We start from the raw sequence: 27,342 nt of genomic DNA, 5'->3' as shown, positions 1-27,342 counted from the left end.
AGAGATACCTTCCGTTGGAGACCTGGGACGATACACCTGACGTGATGTTGGAATATAGTGAGGACGAAAATGTAGCTATGGATGAGGAATTTACTGAACGCGATATCAGGATGGCGCTGCAGAATCTTAATGGTCGATCGGCATCAGGGCCGGATGGCATTACGAATAAAATGTTACGGAATTTAGGCGACGGGTCAGTTGAGTTCCTTACGCGGGAGATCGATTACCGATGGAAGGAAGGCTCTTTCCCGGAAGAGTGGAAACTTGCAACTGCTGTTCTGATACCCAAACCGGGGAAGGCCATAGGGCTTGAAAATCTCAGACCCATTTCCCTGACATTGTGTTTGGGGAAAGTCGCTGAGCACGTCATTTTAAATAGGCTAACACGTTATGTTGAGGGCAATGGGGTCTTTCCGCACTCGATGATAGGATTTCGGCCCGACCTCTCGACTCAGGATGCTATGATCAAGATTAAGCATCAGCTCCTTCACCGGTGGACTAGGGATACTGAGGCACTAATTGGACTTGATGTGGAAAAAGCTTTCGATAAAATCCGACATTCTTTCATTCTACAGGCGCTATCGGACTTGAACACGGGGCAGCGGCTTTTCCATTTTGTCAAGGCTTTCCTCATGGATAGAAGGACATGTCTGAAGTTTGCGGAGATAAAGTCGGAAGTCGTCAAATTGGGTTGCTGTGGTACTCCGCAGGGATCCGTACTCTCGCCTATGTTATTCAATCTGGCGATGTCGAAGTTGGCTTATAAACTGAACACTGTCCAGGATTTTGGCTATTCTATCTACGCGGATGACATTACTATATGGAGTGTCGGTGGTAGTGATGGAGAGCTTGAGGCTAGGCTGCAGAAGGTGGTAACGCTGGCGGAGAAGTATCTGGGTATCATGGGGCTCAAGTGCTCCACTAAAGAGTCGGAGTTGTTGATCTTAAAATCTAAGAAGCTAGGTCGTAGGCCGAAGGGTTGCATACCGGAAGTTGAGTCTTGCATTAGAATTCATACTAGCGGAGGGTCGGTGATACCCAAAGTTGAAGCAATCAGGGTCCTGGGTTTTGTACTTGAAGCGAACGGGTCGAACATTAGAACCATTCAGCGTATTACCAAGAAGACGGAGGAGGCGATAAGACTTATAAGGATTTCTAATAGGCAAAGGGGTTTAGGAGAAGAAGGTGCGATGCGCTTAGTTCACGCATTTATTATGTGTCATTTCTCGTATGTGGCAGCTATGCTAAATTGGAATAGGGGGGAGAAAAATAAATTGGAAGCATTAATCAGAAAAGCCGTCAATGCTGCGCTTGGTCTGCCTATGACTACGTCAAACGATATGTTTTTACGACTCGGTTTGCATAATACTTTAGATGAAATTGCCGAGGCTCAGCGTACTGCACAGAGGGAGCGGTTGCTAGGTGCACCAGCGGGTAGGTATATTTTAGAGTCAATTGAAGAATCGGTGGCTGTGTCGCACGATAGGGCGCCGCTACACGAGTTGAACGTGAACCTTAGGGCAAATATCACGGTTCGTCCGTTTCCACGGAATGTGCACCCCGTGCACAATGTAGGGAGGCGGGTCGCGAGAGCTAGGGCTTTGTTGCGAGAGGCAAAGGGTCAGGAGGAGGAGCCTGCTTTTGTTGACGCCGCATGGATTAATGGTAAAAATGCTTATTCGATGGTGGTGGTAGATGGCAAAGGGAGCGTTAGAAATGCTGCTTCCATTTATACCAAAGATCCGGGGGTTGCTGAATAGGTGGCTATTGCTCTAGCACTAATTGATTCAAGAAGAGTTTTGTTGTTTAGTGACTCGCGATCTGCGATTAAAGCCTTCTCGAGAGGACTTGTTGCGGAACCGGCTAACAGACTGCTGCGGGGTAGGGATATCACTTCGCATACCGTTACTTGGTTCCCGGCGCACATATGGACATTGGAGGGAGCCCCGCGTAACCTCAACGAGGTGGCGCACAGGGAGGCACGAGGATTAGTGTGCCGTGTACTCCCTGAAGGGGTTGGATCTCCCGCTCCTGAGTTCAGGGACCAGCTGTTAACCTACAACGAAATCACCAAGCACTATTACCTAGGGCCCAGGGCATCCCCCTGCCATATTCTAAATTAAATAGGCCACAGGCGGTTACATTAAGGCTTCTGCAGACACGTACGTACCCTAACCCGGTCATCATGAACAAAATTAATCCGGACTGCGGGGTTTCACTCTATTGTAGTAAGTGTGGGGGTTTGCTCGATTTCGAATACATGCTTTGGCGCTGCTTGGCGTTGGCCGGTGATGGTTCTCGAGGTGAACAGTGGTGGCAGCGGATGCTGCACAGTGAAGTGCTGGCGGACCAACTCAGGGCTGTCCAGAGGGCCCGTGTCATGGCAGAGGGGCTTGGCCTCTCTGTACCGACGTGGGAGCGGCCCGCATCAGCCCCAGACTGATCCCTCAGGACCTAAATAAAGTTATTCATACCATACCATGCCGACGTTCATGTGCCACCAATATATTGTCATCATGTGGTTAAGGGCTAGGTTTATCTGTAACGGAGGTTACTGTTGACGAAGCTCTAGGCGGTACTCAGGTAATCTCACTTCGCTCGTGAAGTAGCCATTTCGCCAAACCATTCGGTGAACTTTAGCACCTGAATATTATTTAAGCGATGGTGACAAGATAGCACCTTGAATACAGTGACAACTAAAAACCTCGAATATTCTACAGGCGTTGTCATGTATCATGTTGTCATGATTGCGCACGACAGCACTCAAGGAATGCAGCCACCTAATAATCCGTTCGTCTTCATTCTTCAGCTCTTTCTCGGACTGCTGCTTCACGCCAGCCCGGGCCTTGAACCACCAGGAATGACCGGGAGAGCAAAGATCTTCAATGTGACCAGCTGCCACGTGCCGGATGTCACTCTGATAAAGTCATGGGATTCTGTGCAGCACAGTTCGTCGGGAACCTGCGCAGATCGCTGGGCGCACAATGAGTGCTCAGCGCCACCCCACAGCCCGCCTATAAATGCCGTTCACACGGAAGCCGGGCTCATTGGGCACGACAGCACTCAAGGAATGCAGCCACCTAATAATCCGTTTGTCTTCATTCTTCAGCTCTTTCTCGGACTGCTGCTTCACGCCAGCCCGGGCCTTGAACCACCAGGAATGACCGGGAGAGCAAAGATCTTCAATGTGACCAGCTGCCACGTGCCGGATGTCACTCTGATAAAGTCATGGGATTCTGTGCAGCACAGTTCGTCGGGAACCTGCGCAGATCGCTGGGCGCACAATGAGTGCTCAGCGCCGCCCCACAGCCCGCCTATAAATGCCGTTCACACGGAAGCCGGCCTCATTGGGCACGACAGCACTCAAGGAATGCAGCCACCTAATAATCCGTTTGTCTTCATTCTTCAGCTCTTTCTCGGACTGCTGCTTCACGCCAGCCCGGGCCTTGAACCACCAGGAATGACCGGGAGAGCAAAGATCTTCAATGTGACCAGCTGCCACGTGCCGGATGTCATTTTGATAAAGTCATGGGATTCTGTGCAGCACAGTTCGTCGGGAACCTGCGCAGATCGCTGGGCGCACAATGAGTGCTCAGCGCCACCCCACAGCCCGCCTATAAATGCCGTTCACACGGAAGCCGGGCTCATTGGGCACGACAGCACTCAAGGAATGCAGCCACCTAATAATCCGTTTGTCTTCATTCTTCAGGTGAGAAAGCGATACAGAAAATGTATCCGCTCTAGTGACCCATTCTTGTTAGTACTGCCGTGCCCAAGGCTGTGTAGTATCGTGTTTGAACATGTTGTGCTTATGCTTAAGCTTCTATTACTTGGCGGAGATGTCGAAACTAATCCCGCGCCGAAATAAGCCAACAATTGAAGGAAATAGCCGCAGATATTAAAGACATTAAGGAAAATCGTCTAGCTGAAATCGATAAGAAATTAAACATGTTGACAAACCTAGAACAAAAAATCGATTCTTGTCAAGAGCAAATAGCAAGCATGAATTCGGTAATAATATCATGCAAAATAAAATCGATGATCTAGAAAATCGTAGCAGACGCTCTAACTTGATATTATACGGACTACCAGAAGCCACTGGAGAGACTCCCTTGACACTGGAACGCACAGTGAATAAAGACGTTAGTGAAGGCCCTCTGGAATTAAAAGCAGTAGCCATCGAACGCGTACATAGGATAGGGAAAGCAGAACCTAACAAGATTCGGCCTGTAATCTTCAGATTACTAGATTCTAGAGATAAGTATACAATACTGAAAAGGGGGTACAAACTTAAGGACACTCAACTCTCTATTGCAGAAGACTTTTCAAAACGCGTGCGGGATATCAGAAGAAAACTTTGGAACAGCGCGAAGGTAAACCGGCAAAACAATGAAAAGGTTTCGCTTGTTTTCGACAAACTATACATTAACAATCGCCCGTATGTTTGGAGCAACGAGCAGGATGACAAAGTGCCGCTTGAAAAAAACGATTCAGAAAGAGGGTAAGAAAATCGCCGTACCGGCAAAGCAACGAACATCACCGGAAAAGACAAAAGCGGTGTTGTAACTCGCCGAGGCGCAAAAACAGCGAACTAACACTTTTCACTGTAAATGCTAGAAGCCTCGTCAACAAACCTCAGGCACTTGAAAACTTGTTAATTGATTATGAGCCTAATGTAGCAGCTATAACAGAAACGTGGCTCACGTCCGACATTCTTGATCAAGAGTTCACGCCGCCTAATTATTCCGTTATCCGAAAAGACCGTCCCACACGTGGTGGTGGAGTGGCGTTATTAATAAAAAAATGTTATGCGTTTTCCGTTCTGCCTGAGGTAAAAGACGCTGAGGCGGTATTTTGTACATTGCTTTGCGAAGGTAGAAACGTTGTTTTAGGGTGTGTTTATCGGAGCCCGAACTCGGGTGACGAGTGTATCAGTGCCATTCACGACTACATGCAACGTCACGCCCATGGTTCACGCATCGCCCTTATGGGTGATTTTAATCTTTCTGACATTAATTGGAATGACATGCACTACTCGTCAGCAGCCTCAGATGCACTATTTGATCTCATGTTAACCTTCAATATTCATCAGGTTGTTTCTCGTCCAACGCGTTCAGTGGGAACTACTCAAAATATTCTTGACCTAATATTTATCAGCCATCATTTCGATATTAACCATGTACGAACTGGCGTAATTCGTGGCATATCAGATCATGACGTACCAGTATGCGTGTTACCACTCGTTGGTACTACTACCCACTTTCCTGTGTCTATAGTACCCGACTTCCAAAACGCTGATGACAATAGCATACTAATATACCTTGACCACGAGTTCCAGCCTTTTTCCCAAATGGGTTCCAATGCCTCTGTTGACGTACATTCCCTTTGGCTTAGGTTCAAATCTATCGTCCTCTACTGCGTCACGAACTACGTGCCCACTAAAACCAAGCGGCCGCCCAAAAATAATCCCTGGATAACCCGAGAAGTAATTCAGGCAAAGCGCCGTCTGAAAAGATTGCGTAGAACAATAAAAATTAAAGGAGGGGACAAATCCAGGGTGATGAAACTTCCTAATGCCATCGCGGAATTCAAGCTTGCAGCCAAACGAGCAAAAGAATATTATTTTAATGTAACGTTACCGAGCTTTCTTACTAATAATCCCGGAAGGTTCTGGAGGCACTTTCGCACCAATGATAGAGAAGCGTCCCACTTAAGCCCAGAGGAAGAAACTGCGAAAGCCAACGCATATAAATTTTTTTTCAATCTGTATTTACTACAGACAATAACATTATTCTCCCCATTCTAACGAGACAGGGCGTAAGCATTGGCGAATTAGACATTACGGACGCTGGCATACTTAATCTTCTACTTAATCTTGACCCTAAAAAAGGCAGTGGTCCTGACAACATACCTAACGACTTTCTGAAAAGGTATGCGGAATGGTGCAGTAGATACTTCGGCATAATTTTTCGTCAATCACTCACGACTTCACAACTACCGAACGACTGGAAAATTGCAAAGGTAATACCTATCCATAAATCAGGCGACACAGCAGAAATTTCAAATTTTAGACCCATTTCATTAACTAGTACATCCTGTAAGCTTCTAGAGCACATAATCTTAAAGCACATAATGGTTTTTCTAGAGAGCATTGGCTTCTTGTCTCCCTACCAACATGGTTTTCGCAGTGGTTTATCAACAGTAACCCAACTAACAGAACTAGTCCGTCCACGATCTTGCATATAATATCAATCACCGCGGCCAGACTGACATGATTTTACTTGATCTATCTAAGGCATTTGATTGTGTGTGCCATAACAAATTAATCGCTAAAGTTGAAAGTGTTGTTGGGAAAGGGCTCCTTTCAGCCTGGATAAAAGAATTTCTAGCCAATCGTTCACAATTTGTAACCTACGGAGAAATGCTATCTAACACTGCCACCGTTACTTCCGAAGTTCCCCAAGGGTCAGTTCTTGGGCCATTACTCTTCCTAATCTATATTAATGACATCACAGCTAACATTGGTTGTAATATAAAACTGTTCGCTGACGACTGCGTTATCTAAGGGAAATCACTAATTATAACGATAACATCGCACTTAATACATCCCTCAACACTCTAGCTATTTGGTGCTCTAATTGGCAGATGTCAATTAACGTAAAAAAGTCTGTCGTCATGACCGTAACAAGGAAAACAAAACCATCTAACTTTATATATGAGATTAACGGCATACCACTAACATAAATACCTGGGAGTTACATTAACCTCAGACCTCAGGTGGGATAAACACATTTCGAATATCACGGCAGGAGCATTACGCAAATTATTCTTCCTCAAAAGAAGCCTTGCGCTCTCTACAACATCAACGAAGCTACTGGCCTACACAACGTTCGTTAGGCCGGTTCTCGAATATGCACAGTCTGGTTTCCTCATACAACAACTAACATAACAAAATTAGAGGCAGTACAAAGAAAAGCTATACGGTTCATTCACAATAAATATAAACGCACCGACTCACCGACTAATCTTTTAACGCAGTCTGGATTGCAAATGCTATCTACCAGGGCAAAACACGCTCGCCTGAAGTTCTTGTTTCAGCTTCTAAAAAATAACTATAAGATAGATGCGTCCAGGTACATTTCATTTTCTGAGGCTCGAAAAACACGTAACAAACATGCGCACACTTTAACAGAATACACATGCAACACTGACACGTTTAAGTATTCATTCTTCCCCCTTACAATTGCTGAATGGAACCGCCTTGATCCTACTATAACCGCCATCGAATCGTTGTCCGAATTTACTTCACAAGTGGAAGCTGCAGTGCGTAAATAAAACAATTTATCATCGCACGGGTCATCGTCACAAATTCTGCATTGTGTTGCTTTCGACTTCCCACTTTTCTTTTTCCATTTTGGTTTGATTGTCGTTATGTGGACATATGGTACACTGTGTTCCCAAAATAAATTGTCATTACTGTACTACTGCTAGTCCTAAGATAATTGTTGTAACTGTCATTACCTGCTGATTGCTTGCTTAGATTGTTCCTTTTTTTCCATTTCGTGTCTTCTCGCTCTCAAAGTGTATGTTGCGCATCCCTTCACACAATTTAAAAATTCTTCACGCGTTAAGTGTTATTTTTCCGTTCGCTCCTATTTTTTGTATAACTAGTTACTTACGTGTTCTTAACTGCCAGTATCATGTTGATTAACTATCATGTGAAAACTTGCATTTTTGTTTCCAAACTCAGCTTCTTTCTTATATTACCTTCCTTGGGCAATTGTTTTTCTTTTTTCTTCCTCTTTTTCAATTACTGTTCTGCCTTAATGCGTATTCATATACATGTCTACTGTATCGCCCAACTGCCACGCTCTCAAATGAGAGTAGCAGTATTGTAAATAAATAAATAAATAAACAAAAATATAGGATCTTATATTGTCACGTGGTGGTGACGTTGAAGAACACAGTAGTAATACTGTGAAAGACAAAACGAACTTTTATTGGGCGAACCTGTGCCCACAAGAACTTCAGTTTGGCCTAGTTGGTACTTACTGCAAATCATATTGACCGCAAAAAAGACAGGGACAGAGGAAGAAAACACATAAACAGCACGGGCGGTAACTTTCAACAGTTACCGCCCGTGCTGTTTATGTGTTTTCTTCCTCTGTCCCCGTCTTTTTTGCGGTCAATATGATTTGCTGTGCCCACAAAAACAGGCTACACTTATAGCACAACGATAGCGGCGAACACGGTCGGCGATCGTCGAAAATCTGATCAGCGGGTCAAGCGCGTCGGCTTTTATACAACAGTTGTCGAATGTTCCAGACTAATCGTTCGGACCCGCGTGCCTTTCACAAAGTTCTACACCATTCGCGGCAGGCGATGGAGTCAGATAACGTAAGGTTCGGCGACAACAGACAGCGGATAGAAGCATCGATAACTTTCCAGAAACTTCGGATACATGCAGGCGCGTCCCACGCTGTGCGATTACATTTGTTAGGCGGCGAAACGTGGTTACCCGATAAAGATAAGTACACGTGTCAATATCCCCCTCTTAAAAAGCATCGTCCCGATGCTATTAATATAAGAGAGCGAAACACAAAAGGACACTTAATATAAGTAACAAAACAACAAAAATAAACAAAGTCCAAGGTCAGTTACGCGAAGCCCCAAAGTTCATTAACGCTGGTAGTACGGCTTGAGCCGCACAACGTGGACTATTTCAGGTCGTGAGCGGCGCCGCTGTGACAGCGAAATGCCGTCTGGCACGACCTCATAGTCCAGCGCGTCAATACGTCGGATGATCTTGTACGGTCCGAAATAGCGACGCAAAAGCTTCTCGCTCAGTCCTCGTCGGCGTATAGGGGCCCATACCCAAACACGGTCGCCGGGCTGGTACTCGACGAAGCGTCGTCGGAGGTTGTAGTATCGGCTGTCGGTCCTCTGCTGGTTCTTGATCCGCAGGTGGGCGAGCTGTCGGGCTTCTTCGGCGCGCTGGAGATAGGTAGCGACGTCAAGATTCTCCTCGTCAGAGACGTGCGGCAGCATGGCGTCGAGCGTCGTCGTCGGGTTCCTGCCGTACACTAGCTTGAATGGCGTGATCTGTGTTGTTTCTTGCACCGCCGTGTTGTAAGCGAATGTTACGTACGGCAGGACCGCATCCCACGTCTTGTGCTCGACGTCGACGTACATTGCTAGCATGTCGGCGAGGGTCTTGTTCAGGCGCTCCGTAAGACCATTCGTCTGCGGATGGTAGGCAGTTGTCCTCCCGTGACTTGTGTGGCTGTATTGCAGAATGGCTTGCATGAGCTCTGGGGTGCGATCGCGCAAACAGCTCCCTTTTCCGTTCATTCGGCCTGGCTGCGACGTCACAAAGTGGGCCGTCCGCAAGATTTGTGAGAACGGGAGGGAGAGCACAGCCAGTAAACGAGCGAGCCCAGACCCGGAAGTTTGCGTCACCAGTTTGGGCTTTGATCGGGGACGATATATTACGAGCAGAATGTTTGTGATGCTTTAATAATTAAACACGTAATATAAGGAAGAAATTCTTACTGTTGCAACATATAATCTGCCTCGGAAATTTCATGCGAGACAAGAAAACTAATTTAAGCGGCATATATTTTGGTTTGGTCCCCTAGGCGGTATCGCACACGCCAAAACAAATTGGCGGGAGCGCGCAGTTCAATTGGCGATCACTGTTCATCGACTGCGAATCGTTATGTCGTCGCACGAAAACGTAAGACTTGGCCCGCACGTGTCGCCGCATCAGCGCGAACTGTTGGTTGCGTTCATGGAGGGCCACCCGTACCTTGACATCGTGCGCGCTGACCCAAGATTGCGCGGTCGAGGGTAAACGGCAGCTCTGGAGCGAGCTTGCCGCCCTGCTGAACGCAGAGGGCCCGGCCACGAAGACAGCAGAACAATGGCAGGTGTTTTGCCGCCGCAGCTTCCGCAAGTCAAAGGTGACTGCGAGGAGTGGTTCTGTTGCTCGCGATATTTACAATGCTGTCCGTAATTGCAGCGGCACGGGTAGAGGCCGCCTGCCGGGCCTTCGTGGCCGTGTCCTCAATTTGGTTGGCACCTCCTCGGTGACGGGAGTGTGTGAGCCTACCATAAAAAATGAAAGCGTGCAAAAAATGGCAGATCGTGAGTACTTTCGATCATGGCATTCAATGCGTAGAACCCTTTTCTTCACATGAAGCCCGCAGTCTCGCCCGGACTGAATCCTTCAGGCTGTTTGATCGCTATGAGCGTCCCATCCCGTCGACACAGGCCACTACACCGGGAATGGGGCCGCGATCCGCAAAGGCCGCCTTTGCACTAGCCTTGCCGACCGTTGTCAACGGGAAGCTCACCCAACCCTGTTGCCGGTCCACCGCGGTTATTGCTTCCGTAACTGCGTGAATGCTGTCGCTCACGGAAGCCTGCCCCATGGATACAAATTCTTCGCTGCCGATGGATCTTTGGAAGCTCCCCGTCGTGAAGAAACGGAGAGCAAAAAGCACCTTGTCTTGCGTCGTGATGCCACCGGTCCGAAGGCCACCGATGACGTCATCCAATTGCTCGCAGAGCCACCGCACAGTGCTCTTCGAGAGTCTGAAGTGCTCGCGGAACTCTTCCACTGTAAGCTCGTCAAATGCGTCAGGAAAGATGCGTCGTGGAGGCTGCCCGAGAGACTCCAAAAGCGCGACAATAGGAGCGACCATCGTGACTAGTGAGCGCCAAACCGCCGAACAATAAACGCGATTCTCCGAGCACAACGTGAAACCACGAGCATTCTTGCCAAATGCGCTCACATAAATGAAAATTAAAAAAAACACTATATTGATCACAGCGCAGGCACAACATTTAATTTCACTGTGATCACAGTTGTTTTCAATAATTAATATCGCTAACGTTCTGCGATGGCGATGGCGTTTTCATCTACAAAAACTGGACCCCCGCCAGGGCCAGCCATGTTCGGCGAGCGCCGACATTATGAGCAGATGACAGGCGCATCGTCTGCTACTAGCGCTGCTATGGCAACGGCCATTCATTCTTCGAAACGAATGCCCTTGCCGACCGTTCCACGATAGCGGCCGATTTCACTCGGTTTTGGAATGATTGACAGGAGTGTTACGTAAGCGCATTTTGTGGTCCCGCCCCGGCGCAATGACAGCCGTGACGAAACGCGCGGGCGCCAACGAATCACGAGAGGGCAAGCGAGAGAACGGAAAAGCGAGCTGTTTGCGCGATCGCACGCCTGCTGTAAAAGCCGTTCCTCTGTCGGTGACGAGGATTGCTGGAGCACCATGGCGCAGCAGTATGTTCTCGACGAAAAATTTCGCCACTTCGGCTGCGCTGCCTTTCGGTAGAACTTTAGTTTCAGCAAAGCGGGTGAGGTAGTCCGTCGCTACGACGATCCACTTATTTCCAGTTGTTGACGTCGGAAAGGGTCCCAGCATGTCTATCCCGATCTGCTGATCGGCAAGGAGGCTCGATTGGCCGTAGTAATCCGACTGGCCTTGTCGGCGGTGTCTTGCGTCGCTGACAGTCTCGGCATGTTCTGACATAACGGGCGACATCGGTGGTCAGGCGCGGCCAATAATACTTTTCTTGTATCCTCGATAGTGTCCGGAAAAATCCAAGGTGTCCAGTGGTCGGATCGTCATGTAGGGCGCCCAGTACTTCTGGACGCAGCGCCGACGGAACAACAAGAAGGTAGTTGGCGCGGACTGGTGAGAAGTTCTTCTTCACGAGTAGCTTTTTTTCAAGCGTGAAGGAAGATAATCCGCGCTTAAGTGCCCTGGGGACAACGTCGTTGTGCCCTCCCAAATATTCGACGAGGCCTTTTAGCTCCGAGTCTGCCCGTTGCTGTTCAGCGAAGTCTTCCGCGCTTATCATTCCAAGGAATGCGTCGTCATTCTCGTCATCTTTCGGTGGCGGGTCAATGGGGGCGCGTGATAGGCAATCGGTATCGGAGTGTTTTCGTACGGACTTGTAGGTTACAGTGATGTCGTACTCTTGTAGTCTGAGGCTCCACCGCGCCAGTCGTCCTGAAGGATCCTTTATATTCGCTAGCCAACACAACGCGTGATGCTCGCTGACGACTTTGAATGGCCTGCCATATAGATAAGGACGAAATTTAGCTGTAGCCCAAACGATGGCGAGGCATTCTTTTTCGGTCGTAGAATAGTTGCCTTCCGCTTTTGACAGCGACCGGCTTGCATAAGCTATCACCTGTTCGACTCCGTTTTTCCTCTGGACTAGAACGGCACCGAGGCCTAGGCTACTGGCGCCAGTATGAATTTCTGTATCGGCGTACTCGTCGAAGTGCGCAAGTACCGGCGGCGACTGCATGCGTTGTTTGAGTTCTTCAAATGCGTCGGACTGCGGCGTTTTCCACTTGAACTCAACATCACATTTAGTTAGACGTGTCAACGGCTCAACGATACGTGAAAAGTCCTTGACAAAGCGCCTGTAGTAGGCACACATGCCAAGGAATCTACGCACTCCCTTCTCTTCGGTGGGTTGCGGGAAGTGTGCGATGGCAGCTGTCTTTTGCGGGTCTGGGCGGACACCAGATTTGGCGATTACGTGGCCTAGGAACAGAAGCTCATCGTAAGCAAAGCGGCACTTTTCCGGCTTCAAAGTGAGCCCTGATGACTTGATGGCCTCTAGTACTGTTGCAAGCCGCCTAAGGTGAACGTCGAAATTTCCGGCGAAGACGACGACGTCATCCAAGTATACGAGACAGGTCTGCCACTTCAATCCTGCTAAAACCGTGTCCATCACGCGCTGGAACGTTGCAGGCGCGGAGCACAGTCCGAATGGCATAACCTTGAACTCGTAGAGGCCGTCTGGGGTGATGAAGGCGGTCTTTTCGCGATCTCTTTCGTCGACTTCTATTTGCCAATAGCTAGGCTTGAGGTCCATTGACGAGAAGTATTTACCGTTGCAGAGGCGATCCAATGCGTCGTCTATCCGTGTGAGGGGTATACGTCCTTCTTCGTGATCTTGTTCAGACGACGATAATCGACGCAGAAACGTAGGGTTCCGTCCTTTTTCTTCACCAGGACAACGGGGGATGCCCACGGGCTTTTCGACGGCTGGATGATGTCGTCTCGCAGCATTTCGTTATAGCTTCTGTTATAGCTTCACGTTCTCGCGGCGAAACTCGGTAAGTGCTCTGGCGGAGTGGTCGAGCGTACTCCTCGGTGATTATGCGATGCTTGGCGACTGGTGTTTGTCGAATCCGCGATGACGTCGAAAAGCAGCCTTTGTATCGTCGGAGCAGACTTCTGAGCTGCTGTTGCTTAATCACGGGGAGACTTGGATTAATGTCGTAGTCTGGTTCGGGATCCATGGTCGTCGGGGTAGATGCGGCGGAATCCGAGAGGACAAACGCATTGCTGGTTTCCAGAATTTTCTCGATGTACGCGATCGTCGTGGCCTTGTTGATGTGCTTGAACTCCTGGCTGAAGTTTGTCAGTAACACTTCAGTTTTCCCTCCATGCAGCCGAGCGATCCCTCTTGCAACGCAAATTTCACGGTCTAGCAGTAGACCTTGGTCATCCTCGATGACGCCTTCTACGTCGTCAGACGTTTTGGTGCCTACGGAAATGACAATGCTGGAGTGAGGCGAGATGCTGACTTGACTTTAATAATAATAATATTTGGGGTTTTACGTGCCAAAACCACTTTCTGATTATGAGGCACGCCGTAGTGGAGGACTCCGGAAATTTTGACCACCTGGGGTTCTTTAACGTGCACCTAAATCTAAGCACACGGGTGTTTTCGCATTTCGCCCCCATCGAAATGCGGCCGCCGTGGCCGGGATTCGATCCCGCGACCTCGTGCTCAGCAGCCCAACACCATAGCCACTGAGCAACCACAGCGGGTGTCTTGACTTTCGAGCACGCTTAAGGCATGGCGACTACTAGAGCTCTCCGACGGAATCGCTCGATCTTCCGACAGCGTTATGAACTTCGACTTCAGGTCGATGATTGCGCCGTGTTGGTTCAGGAAGTCCGTGCCGAAAATGACGTCTCGCGAACACTGTTGGAGGATAACTAATGTGGCAGGGTAAGTCCGGTCATGAACGGTAATTCTTGCCGTGCAGATTCCAGTCGGCGTGATGAGCTGTCCTCCAGCGGTTCGAATTTGAGGGCCTTCCCGTGCAGTCGTAACCTTCTTCAACTGTGCGGCGATGTGTCCACTCATGACGGAATAATCAGCCCCTGTGTCCACTAAGGCGGTAACGGCGTGGCCGTCGAGAAGCACGTCGAGGTCGGTGGTTCTTTGTCTGGCGTTACAGTTAGGTATTGGTGTCGGATCACGGCTGCGTCGTGTTCAACTGAAGCTGGAACGTCGCGTCGTCAAGTCGTCTTTCGTAGGTATAGTCTTGGCTTCCCGACTTCGTCGGGACGGCGGCGTGTCGTTATGTCGTCGGGATGGTCTCTTCGTCGTCTTCGTCGGCGGCGGAGGATCTTCGTCAGTTCGACGAACAGCAACCCCACATCCATCGGATGCTGCTTTTAGTTTTCCGGATATGGGCTCGCTGACCGGCCCCGGGCTGGGCCAGTGTATGGTCGGCGCTGCGGCGACAGGTAGCGGCCTGGTGATGGCGAACGCGATGGTCGTCGAGAGCTCTACAGTAGCCGCGAGGTAGTCAGCGATTTCGCGAGGGCGTTCACCTTGCTGCGGGCGCGGAGCGTTGACGGCGAAACCTCGCAGTCCCATTTCCTGGTATGGACATCGTCGGTAGACGTGATCCGCTTCCCCGCAGTGGTAGCAGAGCGGGCGGTGGTCAGGAGCGCGCCAAACGTCGGTCTTCCTCAGGTAGCTGCGCTGGGCGACGGGTGGGCGTGCTGGCGGCGGCGGCGGCGGCGGTGGTCGACGGAATTGCGGCGTAATGCCGCGTTCAGACTACAGTCGCATCCGCTATAAGTGGCTTATTTATTACAATTTGTGCAACTGCTGGAACGACTGTTTACGTAGCCAGCAACCGCCTACGTTCACATTGAGCCTTTCGATAAGATACGTTTTTTTACGACTGGCCAATCACTGTTCTGGGACAGCCGCGTTCGCATTTTTTAACATGGCGCCGATCAGCAAGCGGCTGTTAGCGCAGGTCGAGGCTCTATAAGACCAAAGTTCTCACGCGCTGGTCATAGAGTATCAGCCTCTGTCGCACTTCTTTCAATTAGTTATTCATCGCTGCACAGCGAAGAAGCTTCCGCACTTAGCATCATCACTAGGCACGGACAATGTACACAACACAATGAGACCGGAAAACCGCACTGCACTCAGGGACACCGCGCGCGTTCGGCGCGAACCCGGGAAAACGCGCATGGCGTCGGCAGCAGCAGCAAGGAACAGCGTTGCAACGCCGGATGGCTGGGAAGGCGGTCACCGGATGAAAACGCGGAATATGGGGAGGCCGGAAGCTCCGTGACCGGAAGATGCAAACCGAAACTGCTTCGTGCATTGGTGGCGTCGTAACAGTCGTATCTGTGCCTGTCGTAAAAGTAGCGGGTTCTCCAACATTTACGCCCAGGCTGGTTGCGATTGTTGCGTACTTCCGCTAAATGCAGCAGTAGTGTGAACAAAGTAGTTGCGCTTTTTGCGTTTACGCTTACGTTTCGTGCGAACGATCCGTACGTAGTGCAGGTAGTCTGAACATAGCATTACGCATCTCGAGTGTCTTCTCGATGCTAGTGGCCTCGCGAAGAAACTCGTCGACGGTCTTCGGTGGGTTTCGTTCCATACCGGCGAAAAGTTCCTCCTTTACACCACGCATTAGTAGCCGGACTTTCTTTTCCTCGGACATTTCCGGGTCGGCGTGGCGGAATAGGCGGCTCATTTCTTCTGTAAAAATCGCGGTGGTCTCTTTAGGCAGCTGCACTCGTGTTTCTAGTAATGCTTGGGCTCGTTCTCGGCGTACGACGCTTGTGAATGTCTGCAGGAAGCAGCTGCAGGTCGTTAAGGTGGCTTCTCTGTTCTCGAACCACGTCCTGGCAGCGTCTTCCAATTAATGCGAAGAAGACATGTCGCAATTCGTCGTCGCTGTTCCAGCTGTTAAATGCAGCGACCCTCTCGTACGTCTCGAGCCAGGTTTCCGGGTCCTCGAATGTTGAACCGCGGAACGTGGGGGGCTCCTTGGGCTGCTGCAGCACGACGGGGGATGCTGGGGCTGCCATTGGGGTGGACTTGGTGGCAATCTTCCTGCTCGTCTCAGGTAGAAGTCCGTGCTCTGGGGGCAGTTCTTGCAGTCGGCGGCTAGCACGCTGGTCTTGAGCGACGTTGGTTTTGTCCTCGGGCTTCGGGCTTGGATCGCGGCTTTGCAGGGGCGTTCGGAACATGAGCGCACAAGCATCTCCACCAGATGTCACGTGGTGGTGACGTTGAAGAACACAGTAGTAACACTGTGAAAGACAAAACTAACTTTTATTGGGCGAACCTGTGCCCACAAAAACAGGCTACACTTATAGCACAACGATAGCGGCGAACACGGTCGGCGATCGTCGAAAATCTGATCAGTGGGTCATGCGCGTCGGCTTTTATACAACAGTCGTCGAATGTTCCAGACTAATCGTTGGGACCCGCGTGCCTTCCACAAAGTTCTACACCATTCGCGGCAGGTGATGAAATCAGATAACATAAGGTTCCGCGACAACAGACAGCGGATAGAAGCATCGACAAATTTCCAAAAACTTCGGATACATGCAGGCGCGTCCCACGCTGTGCGATTACATTTGTTAGGCGGCGAAACGTCGTTGCCCAATCAAGATAAGTACACGTGTCAATATTAATGCATAGCGTTGCGATCTGCTTTGGTTGGTTTCATTGTGCAGTAAGCAAAATTTTGTAGAACTCGAATTTTGTGTTGAAAGAAATTGTTATTATTCGAAAACTATACTCTAAAATCGGTTTATGCGTAGTCGATTCGGTTTTGAAAATAATATCGCGCATCCTTACACCAGTTGCAGCGCTCTGCCTACGTGACAGGTCCTTTATCGATAACTTGAGCACAAGACCCATCTGAGCAACGCATTCCTTTTTCCAGTAACTAGGACATTTACATAAGGTGTACATCGATGGCTCAGTCACATCTGCAAGTTCAGCTGCTGCTGTGGTGATACCAACAAGATCCGTCAAAATACAGCTGAAAACGTCACATGTATCATCAGCGACAGCTGCTGAACTGGTAGCCCTACGTGCGGCTCTTCATTTCATTCTGGAGGAACCTCCCCATGCATGGTCAGCCTTCTGTGATTCCAAGGCAGCCCCACAGAGTGTACAGTGATGAGCAGCCTTGTCTAGAGCGCGGCGACGGTGCTCTGCGGAGCAAGTCAGCGCCACCTAACGTTACGCACTGGGTTTGAGCTATGCGTCTCGTGCGCATGCGCGGCCAAAATAAAGCGGTGCCTGCTCGTGGGTTCTCGGCCTCAGTGCTTGCGCTTCAGTCCGCCAGGGCTGCACTGAATGATATGTAACAGCGGCCGGAAAACCAACGCGTTTCGCGCGAATCACGGGGCGGCTAGGCAAGCAAGTGCAAGTGATATCAGGTGATCGCGCGTTTTTGAAGCACGTCCAAGTGATATCGGGTGATCGCGCGTTTCTGAAGCACGTCTAATTGATAGCGGGTGATCGCGCGTTTTAGGCGCAGATCAGGCTAAGAGTGCGAGAATTGGGCCTATATGGTTGTTTGGTGTCTATTTTCGTCTTGTCCGTATACTCTATATATAGGGTTTGAGCGTTACCACCACGCACCATGCGTTGCAGGCGTATTGTGTGATGGCGTGCCGTCGCGATGTGGTATCAGCTAGCTACAAGTGACACCGCATTTGGCATCCATACAGATCTGAGAATTTGAAACACGGCGGCATGGCGACGCCCTCGCCGCCGTCACAGCGTCACAACTGCAGGCAGCGCGTCCCTGGCGGCACGAAATGAACTCGCAAGACGGTGGCTGGACAAGGAAGCGATGAGCAGGCATGCCTCTGTTTCTGCCGCGCCTGCGCGCGGGACACATAACTCAAACCCAGAGCGCAACGTTAGGTGGCGCTGACTTGCTCCGCAGAGCATCGTCGGCGCGCTCTAGACAAGGCTGCTCACCACTGTACTCTCAGCACTGCGTCATGGATCACATGAGCAGCTCGTCTCAGAGATCAGGGAAGTCCACCATCGCACAGTTGAAGAAGGACACGATATATTATATCAATGGTTGCCTAGTCCCTTACAAAAATGGTTCTTGAATTTCCATTGTTGATCTGTTGTACTATCATTGATTCCATAGAAACTCCACAAAATTACAACATTCATTGAGCCAGCACCATGGTTGTTCAATAAAATTTTTATTGACAACTACACAGTAATTTTTTTATTGATGAAATAATGTTCAAATTCCATTGTGTAATGCCAACAACTGGACCGAGTTAAACAGGCGACATACAATTTACACGAAACAATAACCATTAGTTTAGGTTCCTTAGTTAATTAGTTTCTTAGTTCCTTAGTTTAGGCTACAACATGAAATGGCGTAATTAATCTGGCCAGAGCTTCAACCAATTATTAAAAAATTTGTTGCACAGGCAGTTGTACGTTCAAGTGCAGAATAAAGGCCACTGCAAGATAATGTACTAATGCATTATTAATGCAAAATAATGCTGTATTGAGCCGCTGCAGCGCCAAATGCACAATCTCCGGATAGGTTCAACTTATTTTAATCACTGCGGATATTGCAATGTGCGCTATAACTGCAATGGGAGACCTGAAAAAGATTGAGTGTAGGTGATGCAGTGTAAAGCTTGAACATTGTGCTACCAAGGAGAGAAGAGGTTCATCCCACTGGGCAGCGTACAGGGTACTTTTTTTTGCTGCACCAAATTTTTAAAATTGCAAAATATAAATCGCGGTAATGTTATGTTTACCATAAGAGTGTACAGATTGGCGGCCTCTAGATACAGAACAATTGCCGCACTTGCGTGCGTAATTAGCAAATTTACGCTAATTAACGTTCTAATTATCAGCAATAGGTGGCTACAGAAAATGAGTACTTTGGTGCCCGTGCTCGACACTACCTATCCCAATGATCAAATTTTGAATAGTGGATTTTATGTGGGAGCTTCGCGAACAATTAGTTCCCCTTGGCAGGCTCCTTGAAATCGAAACTGGCTGGACAAAGAGCGCCTTTGTCGTCGGCGTAGCTTCATGTCTTCCTCAATGCATGCAGAAGCATCCAGAACACTGAGAGGTAACCGGTTTTTGAACTTTTGTTTTGTTGAACTATCGGTACGTCGATGTACGGATCCTACTGGACCTTACCAAAATTTATATCACGTGGCATCACAAGCTACCACAACAATACAGAGCCTGCGGAAAGGCGACCTCGCGTAAATTTACACTATTACATTACGGCAAAATATGCAACAAAATTCAGTGTAAGCGCGCCCACACGCCGATTGGCAGAGGTCACGCGACAAACTAAAATGATGATGATGATGATAATTATCAGCACCAAAAACTTTTGAAACAGGGCGGAGACAAATAGTCTCCTAGTCTGCTTGATTTATTCAAGTTTTACATCTATATATAGCGACCGAGACGCGACTCATACAGACTCATGTTCGCATCAGCAAGCGCGACCTGCCCGTCGTCAGAAGAAAACATTTGTCGATTGATGCCGTTCACTTCTCGCGCCATCGTTGCCGCGTAACGTAACCATCAGCGCATTGGTTAAGCAGCACAGCTTTGCCACTGCATTCGCGCGGCTGAAACAACGAGCACTTAGGGAATGAGCCAAACCAGTGGTGAATCACCACCATTTGCAACTAATCGCTTCGTGACAACTTGATGGATTTGTAGCCTTCGAGATCAAAACGATGTGTCGTCACGGAGGAAATCTCGGAGGTTATGCTTCAACATTGCCATTGATACTAAATCATTGTTTCAACGCAGACAATTGCTATTTGCGCAGCAACATAATTTATTTTATTACACTTTGTGTATAACTGACAGCTTTGCAAAGAAATTATAGAAGTTCTTCCCGAACGAAATATTTTTTAAAGTTTTTTTTACCAAACTTAGCGAAATATACGAAAGTTAACAAGCAACATTGAAATTTTTTTTTTGCGTGTTTGCTTGTTTGGCAGTTGTGTTCGCAGTTGTTTTCGTCGCCATTTTGCTTTCTTTCGTGGTCTCCGTGTGCGCGTTGTGTGCGTCGTGAGCTGTAAGCATGCGTGTGTGTTGTGATCTGCTGTTGCGCGACAAGAGACATTTTTGCCAAGAGCGTCGGAGACGAAAAGCTGAATGTACCCGTCCGTCCACTGGCTGACGCGGAGGTATGCCACCGACTGGGCTGCGTGGAAGCGTGCATGAAGAATGGAGCGCCGGCTGACCCGACGGTAAGTACGTTTCTTGTATTGTGTGTATAACTGATCGGCAACGTTCTGACTGGTGTCGTAGAAGTCGCGGGGTGCTTTTTTTGTTGCTGGATGTACGTCGGGCTGACTTGCGCCTGTGGCGCTGGTGCTGTGTCAGTCAACCACTCCGAGCTGTGTCTGATTCACGCGTGGTGCACGGCATCGGTGTTTCAAAACATTTCGTGCCGGGCCGGTCCCGGGTGCATGTGTAGCGTGTTGCATGCTCATTCGGTCCATCGAGCGCCAAGGTGGGGTCATGTCGTCTGTTTAAGCTGTGTATTTAGCAGCCTGGCCTATTCGTCTGTACTACACGGTAGCCAAGTTTATCGCGAACTGAAATGCACGGAACCACTTAAAACAAGGGCGCCTGTTCCTGTGTTGTCATGCTCGTCCCCACCCGTTGCGGTAGCTTAGTGTTGCGCCACTGACCTTGAGGCCGCAGGTGCAACTCCGGCTGCGGCAGCCGGATTTAGATGGAGCGAAATGCAAAAAACGCTCGTGCTTGGGTATGGGTGCTTGTTAAAGATTCAAATTTAATTCAGTCGTACGCTGCTACGTGCCTTGTAATGAGATCGTGGCTTTGGATAGTAAAATCACAAAATTTGAATGTTTAACTTGCATGACCCTGTTTCAAGTATTACCGTTGCAGCAGGACCCATGCCACAGCCGTTTATGTGAACATCAAATTGGCGGACCGTCTTTTCCTTGTATTGTCATCAAATAATCATGCAGAAATGTCGTGGCCGATATCGTGAGATGTGTAATAAACGCGGATCGTCCTATAAAACAGGCTGGTTGATCATTCGCGAATCGAATGCCACCGTGTTGTAACGTCGAAAAAGAATGCCTAAAGCGCATTTGATTGACGCCACCAGTTTCTCTCCCAGCCCTGGGTATCTTTTTCATGTTGCAAAAGCATTTCTACGAAATTGTTTGTGTACTCTGGATATGTTAAAGAACAAGATTTTGCTCAAAGCTGTAGTGTATCACAGAAAAAGACTTGTTAATCCGGAGTTACTATAAATATAGTCAATCTTCTTTCTTTTCTGGCAAAAAAAAAGAAAGAAGATTATGAAAGCATGCAAGCCTCTGAATACGTGAGAAAAGATGCAACCTTTAGACCAAATCTGGGATATTTTTTCCTTCGGAGGACTGACCCAAATTCCTACTTTTATGTTCACACAGAAAAGTGCCTTGTCATAAAGATGTCGTAATATCAGACACTTTCTTTTGAAAGTTCCTCTTAAACGCCCTGTGAAAAACTGTTGGTAAAAGAATTTGGTTCTTGCTATTTCAGTATTCCTAAAACATATGCAGTGAACAATAAAAATATTCAACTAATTCATTCAGTCACACAAATAAAATACATTGCTAACACAGCAGCTGGTAGCAAGAAACACTTGGTTACGTAAGCATCAAGCACTTATATACATTTTTTATTATTGATGGCATTTCACTGTGTAGCTGTTATGTAATACTGCATTTATAAAATACTTTAAATAGTGGCATCCACAGCATCTGGAGAAGAGTGCAGGGCACATTGTGTCTGATGCTATTGCAAACTTGCATGACACATCAAAAGCAGGCAACAATCTTACACCATCTGGTTAATGCTTTCTGTGAATATAAAAAAAGGATCTTTAAGGCCCTTCCCTGCATGTGCGAATCTACTTTGCCACACTGGATAAACAGTGCTAACATAACAAGAACCAGTTGAACATGCCCTTCCACATCAAAAGCTCCTGTGTACGTGCCCTGTAATATTTATGGAAGTATAGGTGTCGAGGCCCTCTAGTCGGTTTTTGTAAGGAACTCCATGACTCGAGACAAAAAGCACACTGCAGCAGTGTTTGGGTCTGATAGTATTCAATCCGTACTAGAATTTATGAGGAATATTGAATACTGAAGCATCTTTAAAAAAACTAAAATGTATTGATCGTACTGATTTTTCCCTTTTGCTGCTTGAAAGAAATACCCATTAATTTTTTGTATTAATTTTGTGGATAAACATGCCTATTCTTAAATTCAAAACTATCTGTGCAGCATGTGTGAAAACCTGCAACACTTTAACGGAAGGCTTTTCGCTTCACTCGACTATCACGAAGTGTCATGCACCCGACTCATGTTAAATGCCAGGCTCGCCAAATCACGCATCAGTGACTGATGCACAAAAAGAACCAAAGTGTCGCAAAATTCATTATTAAGTGTGAGATATTTCGCTGCATAAAGAAGTAGCATTTGGTGCTTTATTGCTGAAATGGTTGAAGTACATATTACTTTTATTCAGTGGTTGTATTGCTTTCTCATTATGCAGAAGCTGGCAAGAGAGTGAAGAGGCTACGAAAAATCCTCAACAACATCGAGAACAAGCCAGAAGAACCAGTAATTGCTTGCACAGAGGTACGCTTATTGTGTGCTGCCAGTTGTTCTCCCTTCTTTCTTTTACTTTCTTTTTTGGCAATATAGTGCATTTGAAGTGATTCCGTGAACAAAGCAAGATTAAATCAGTGTTTCCCAACTTCTGGCCCCTGGAATCACTTCAGATAGCGAAAGGGATCTGTATGGATCATTTAAAGATTTGCAGTTGATCTTGCAATGTATGACTATGACTAAAATTTATATCTGGCCAGCATAGTGGCAGGTAGCAAGCCGTTGCAGGAAAGTTACTGGTGCTGTATGCTATTTAGAAATCATTAACAATGATCGTGTTCGAGATCACACTCACTGACGACAGCTTGTGTATCTGTGGGCAACCAGCCGGCAACTACTAAGTCCACCTCTGAACAACTTATATTTGTTCGCACACGTGCACATGTGCTGCAGTGTCAGTAACTGCAAGTAACTGTCAATGAAATGCCTCTGCAATGCAACGATGCTGCAAGACACTTGTTTTTCTTCTGCTGTCATTTACGGCTTGTCCATTTGATGATAAATTGTTCACCTTTATGCTCTGTGTGATCAAAAGTGAGCTTTTAAAGTGTCGCTTAATTTTCTGTGTACAGGTTGACATTGGTGGCGGGACGCTGATAAGAACATCCTCGATCAGCTGAGCCAGGCCTGTGACATTATCAGTGGCCGTGGAAAATTCGTCAGGGCACTTTTGCACCACGTCTTTACTGATGGTGGGCTCCACGGCAAGCCACTGTTTGTGGGCAAGAGCTGCCTACGTGGCCAGACGGTTCAGGAGGAGGCCCTCGACACCGTATGCGTAGAGACCGATAGGTGTGTACGCTATTTTAGTAGTCATTTAGTCTTAAATAATGAAATCAGAACATGCATATAAGTTGAAGAAAGGCTATTTATACAAACTGTACTGTTAGCAACTGGATAAAGTATAGTAAGTGTTCCTAATATTTCATGTAAAAAAAAACAAATAGTTCCCTTCTTTCATTATTTGCATTATGGCCACGAAGTTATGCACAAATTTTAGAGGCCCGATAAAAGAAATGATTGGTCGAGCTATGGATTGATCACAGCTGCTTAAAAGATACTGATGGGCTAGTTGGTATATTGATGGGCTAGTTGGTATCATATTGAAGCAGCACACTTGCATCTGACACATACGCATCACATAGAAAGGACATACGCAGGCGCTGGACTGCACATTCTGCATTATTGTTTAAGAACGACCCGTCTTTTGTAGTGCCACTTGAGAAGCACACATGCTCTGATGGCAGTGAGGTGTGACAAGAGCGAGGGTAAAACACAAATATAGGTGACATTTTCGGATTCCCACTCTGAATAATCAAAGTCTAAATAGCGGCACGCCTTTTCAGAGAATGATACCAAGGGGCAACTGATAGACCTATCTTTCCATTTGTCAGTTTCTGTAGCTATGTTTGTTGTGTTTCCTGCGCAAAACTTCCGTATCTTTCAGGACGGGTTTGCAGCCCCAATCCTTGCAATGAAAGGCTAAATGACATGTATCTTTAGCTGTGCAGTGATAAATGTGTTCATTTAGCCTTGTATATTCAAGCACCTGCATGTCTGCCAAGTGTATGCCTTGTTACAGGACTATAAAACACTCCGTCTGCACAATTGACGTTGGGCTTTCGATGGTTGATTACACAGGGACTTGTTCTTTTTTTTGTGCCATTCACCTTTTTGCACAGGCTCGACAACCGCACAGGTGCGGAAAACACTGCATAAACGCCGGCCCTTTGACCTATCTTTTGCAGATTGTGGGAAATTGTGTGTACATAAGGTATGACTGCGTTGCCTTGACAGTCCTTGTGACTGCGAGTGGATCCGCTCACTTTTTTGTGTTTAGTAACCTGAAACATATCAAGAGCTTCGATGGATACCTAGAGCTCCTGAGGCAGGTTACCTTGTTTGTGAAGCTGGTTTCACATTTGTGATGACATGATTTTTGCAGTGCGTTAAGAAAGCAAGAGTGGATGATGATGATGATGAAGCAACATTTGCTGGGCCCGAAATAAATCGGTGGTGCACGCAGGCACCAGACGGGGTGGTTCCCTAGTTACGGGACCCATATGTTTCCAGCAGCTCCTGGCCCCTGTCCGTCAGTGCGAGCTGAATCGGTAGGGCGGGGCTGGATAACAAAGTCTCCCATCGCTCAAGGGGTTGGGGATTGGGGATTGGGGGTGTTGGTGGCAATTGCCCTCTTCACAAGCTTTGAATGTGCCGATTGGTAGGGAAGGACAGATTTGTTGTTCCTTGGTTCATAAGACCAACATACACACCAATGCAGTGTTTTATAAATGCCTCAGGTCATTGTTACTAACACATAAGCTACTTATCAGCAGTTTTATTAGGTTTTTAGACCTTGGTGCATATGTATCCTCCCATCAAATCTGTTGGTCTTATGAGCCAAAGAGCAACAAAGCTGTCTTTCCCTACCACTCGGCCCATTCAAAGCTTGTGAAAAGGGTGACTGTCCGCTCTTGCTTTCTTAACACACTGCAAAAAACATGTCATCACAAATGTGAAACAAGCTTAACAAACCAGGTAACCTGCCTCAAGAGCTCTGGGTGTTCATCGAAGCTCTTGATATCAGTTGCAGAATGCTTACTAAAGAAGACAGAAATAGTGAGCAGATCCACGCACAGACACAAGGCATTACAAGCTGGTCATGCCTTATGTACACACAATTTCCCAAATCTGCTGAAGATATGTCGCAGGGCTTGCATTGATGTGGTGTTTTGCGCGCCTCTGTGATTGTCGAGCGTATGCAAAAAGGTGAATGGCGCAAAAAAAGGAACAAGTGCCTGTGCAATCAATCACTGAAAGCCCTATGTGAATTGTTCAGAGAAAGTGGTTTATAAGGTCCCTCTGTCCTGTAACAAGGTATACATTTGGCAGACGGGCAGGTCCTTGAATATGAGGCTAACTGAGCACAATTATCACTACATGGCTAAAGATTCAGATCATTTAGCGTTTCATTGCAAGGATTGTGGCTGCAAACCATATTGAAAGATACGGAAGTTGTGCGCAGAGAACATAAAAAACAAACGGGAAATTCTTGAAGCAATAGAAATTGACAAATGGAAAGATAGGTGTATCAGTTGCCCCTCGGTATCATTCTCTGAAGAAGCACGCTGTTATCTTGGACTTTGGTTATTCATAGAGTGGAAATCCAAAAATTTCATCTTTATTTGTGTCTTTTATGCATTTTATTCTGGCTCTCGCCATACCATACTGCCATCAGGGCATGTAGGCTTCACAAGAGACACTACAGAAGATGGGTCTTTGAGCAATAAAGCAGTAGTTGCAGTCCGGCGCCTGTGTACGCCCTTTCTAAGTGTACGTGTCAGATGTAAGTGTGCTGCTTCAAGATCATAGCTGGCCAGATAGCACACATATATTCCTAGGTTGACTTCTGCACCAGCTATTTGTGATGGCACATTTTAATATATGCTCGGCGATTTGCTATGTGCTAGCTATCTTGTAGCTTTGTTTCTTTACTAAGAAAAGCCTGCACTATTTTTCAGGACTTCTTGGGTTAACTTAGCGCTTATTGTTATTATAAAGTGTCAAATATATATGTTGCATGAAAGGTTCACTCTAGCAGGAACTTAGTGAATGCAGAGAGGAAGAGCCCCACACATTCCTGTGACAGTCACGTTGAGCACGGAGCTAATTTAGTTCATTTGCCGCATGTCTGACCACCACTGCTGTGATGTGTAACCAGCAGGCTGCACCTACTTTAAGAATGCTGAATGTTTTCTCTTAAACCAATTAAAGTGTGACAGAAAGTAGTGAATTCCAGTTGCAATGTTTTCATATGCTATGTTCAAGCTTTTCATTGCCATAGTGACCATCAGATAATTTAAAGCATACTGCTATTTGTAATAACATTTAATCAACGATAAAACAAAAATATTGCAGGATTTTTCAGGCAGATAATTCAAGCATAAAGCTAGTTTAAACTGCATAGAAGCTCACTTGTATACTTTTTGTCTAGCAGCTTCTACAAAGCTCTTGCCACATTTACCATGACTCCTTATACTGTTATTATAGCTCCTTATACAGAACATCAGTAGTACATGGATTAAACATGAAAGCTTCTAGCAGATATTTATTTCTTAGTTTTGTTGCATAATCACTATTGCCTGCTAATTTAATTTGCCAGAGCTGCACATTGTTTCATCTACTCATATGTTTCCAGGATACACCTGCTCAGTTTCCGGGAGCCAGTGTTCCATACATCAAGAAGAGCCTATCCTTGCTTTCGTGATAAATAAAATGAAGTAAGACCATGCCTTTTTATATGCCTTCTTGTTTGTTACTGCTGGCTGCACCTCATATTCAGCCTCAGTAAGCATCTTACATGAAGTCATTGCATTGAGGACTAAATGCAATGACAACTTCATGAAGATACTGCGCAATACAATGACAACCCAGTGGAAGAACAGTACAATGAAAATCCAGTGAAGATCCCATGAAAAAACAACACAATAAAAATACCATGGAGACC

General features: G+C 47.2%; 1 protein-coding gene and 1 long non-coding RNA gene across 2 annotated transcripts in view; both read left to right on the top strand.

The window, feature by feature from the left end:
* The window catches only part of rempA (intraflagellar transport protein rempA), a 109,433-nt gene that overhangs the window by 24,268 nt on the left and 57,823 nt on the right, over positions 1–27,342 (top strand). The window lies entirely within an intron of this gene.
* On the top strand, positions 20,134–27,127 carry LOC139051476 (uncharacterized). Its single transcript, XR_011509383.1, has 4 exons — positions 20,134–20,387; positions 22,720–22,805; positions 23,408–23,627; positions 27,034–27,127. It is a non-coding gene; the product is annotated as an uncharacterized lncRNA (long non-coding RNA).

Source organism: Dermacentor albipictus, unplaced genomic scaffold (genome assembly GCF_038994185.2).
Source record: "Dermacentor albipictus isolate Rhodes 1998 colony unplaced genomic scaffold, USDA_Dalb.pri_finalv2 scaffold_12, whole genome shotgun sequence".
NCBI classification, from domain to species: domain Eukaryota; kingdom Metazoa; phylum Arthropoda; class Arachnida; order Ixodida; family Ixodidae; genus Dermacentor; species Dermacentor albipictus.
Note: the sequence above shows the minus strand (reverse complement) of the source record. Positions and strands in the feature narration are given on the sequence as shown.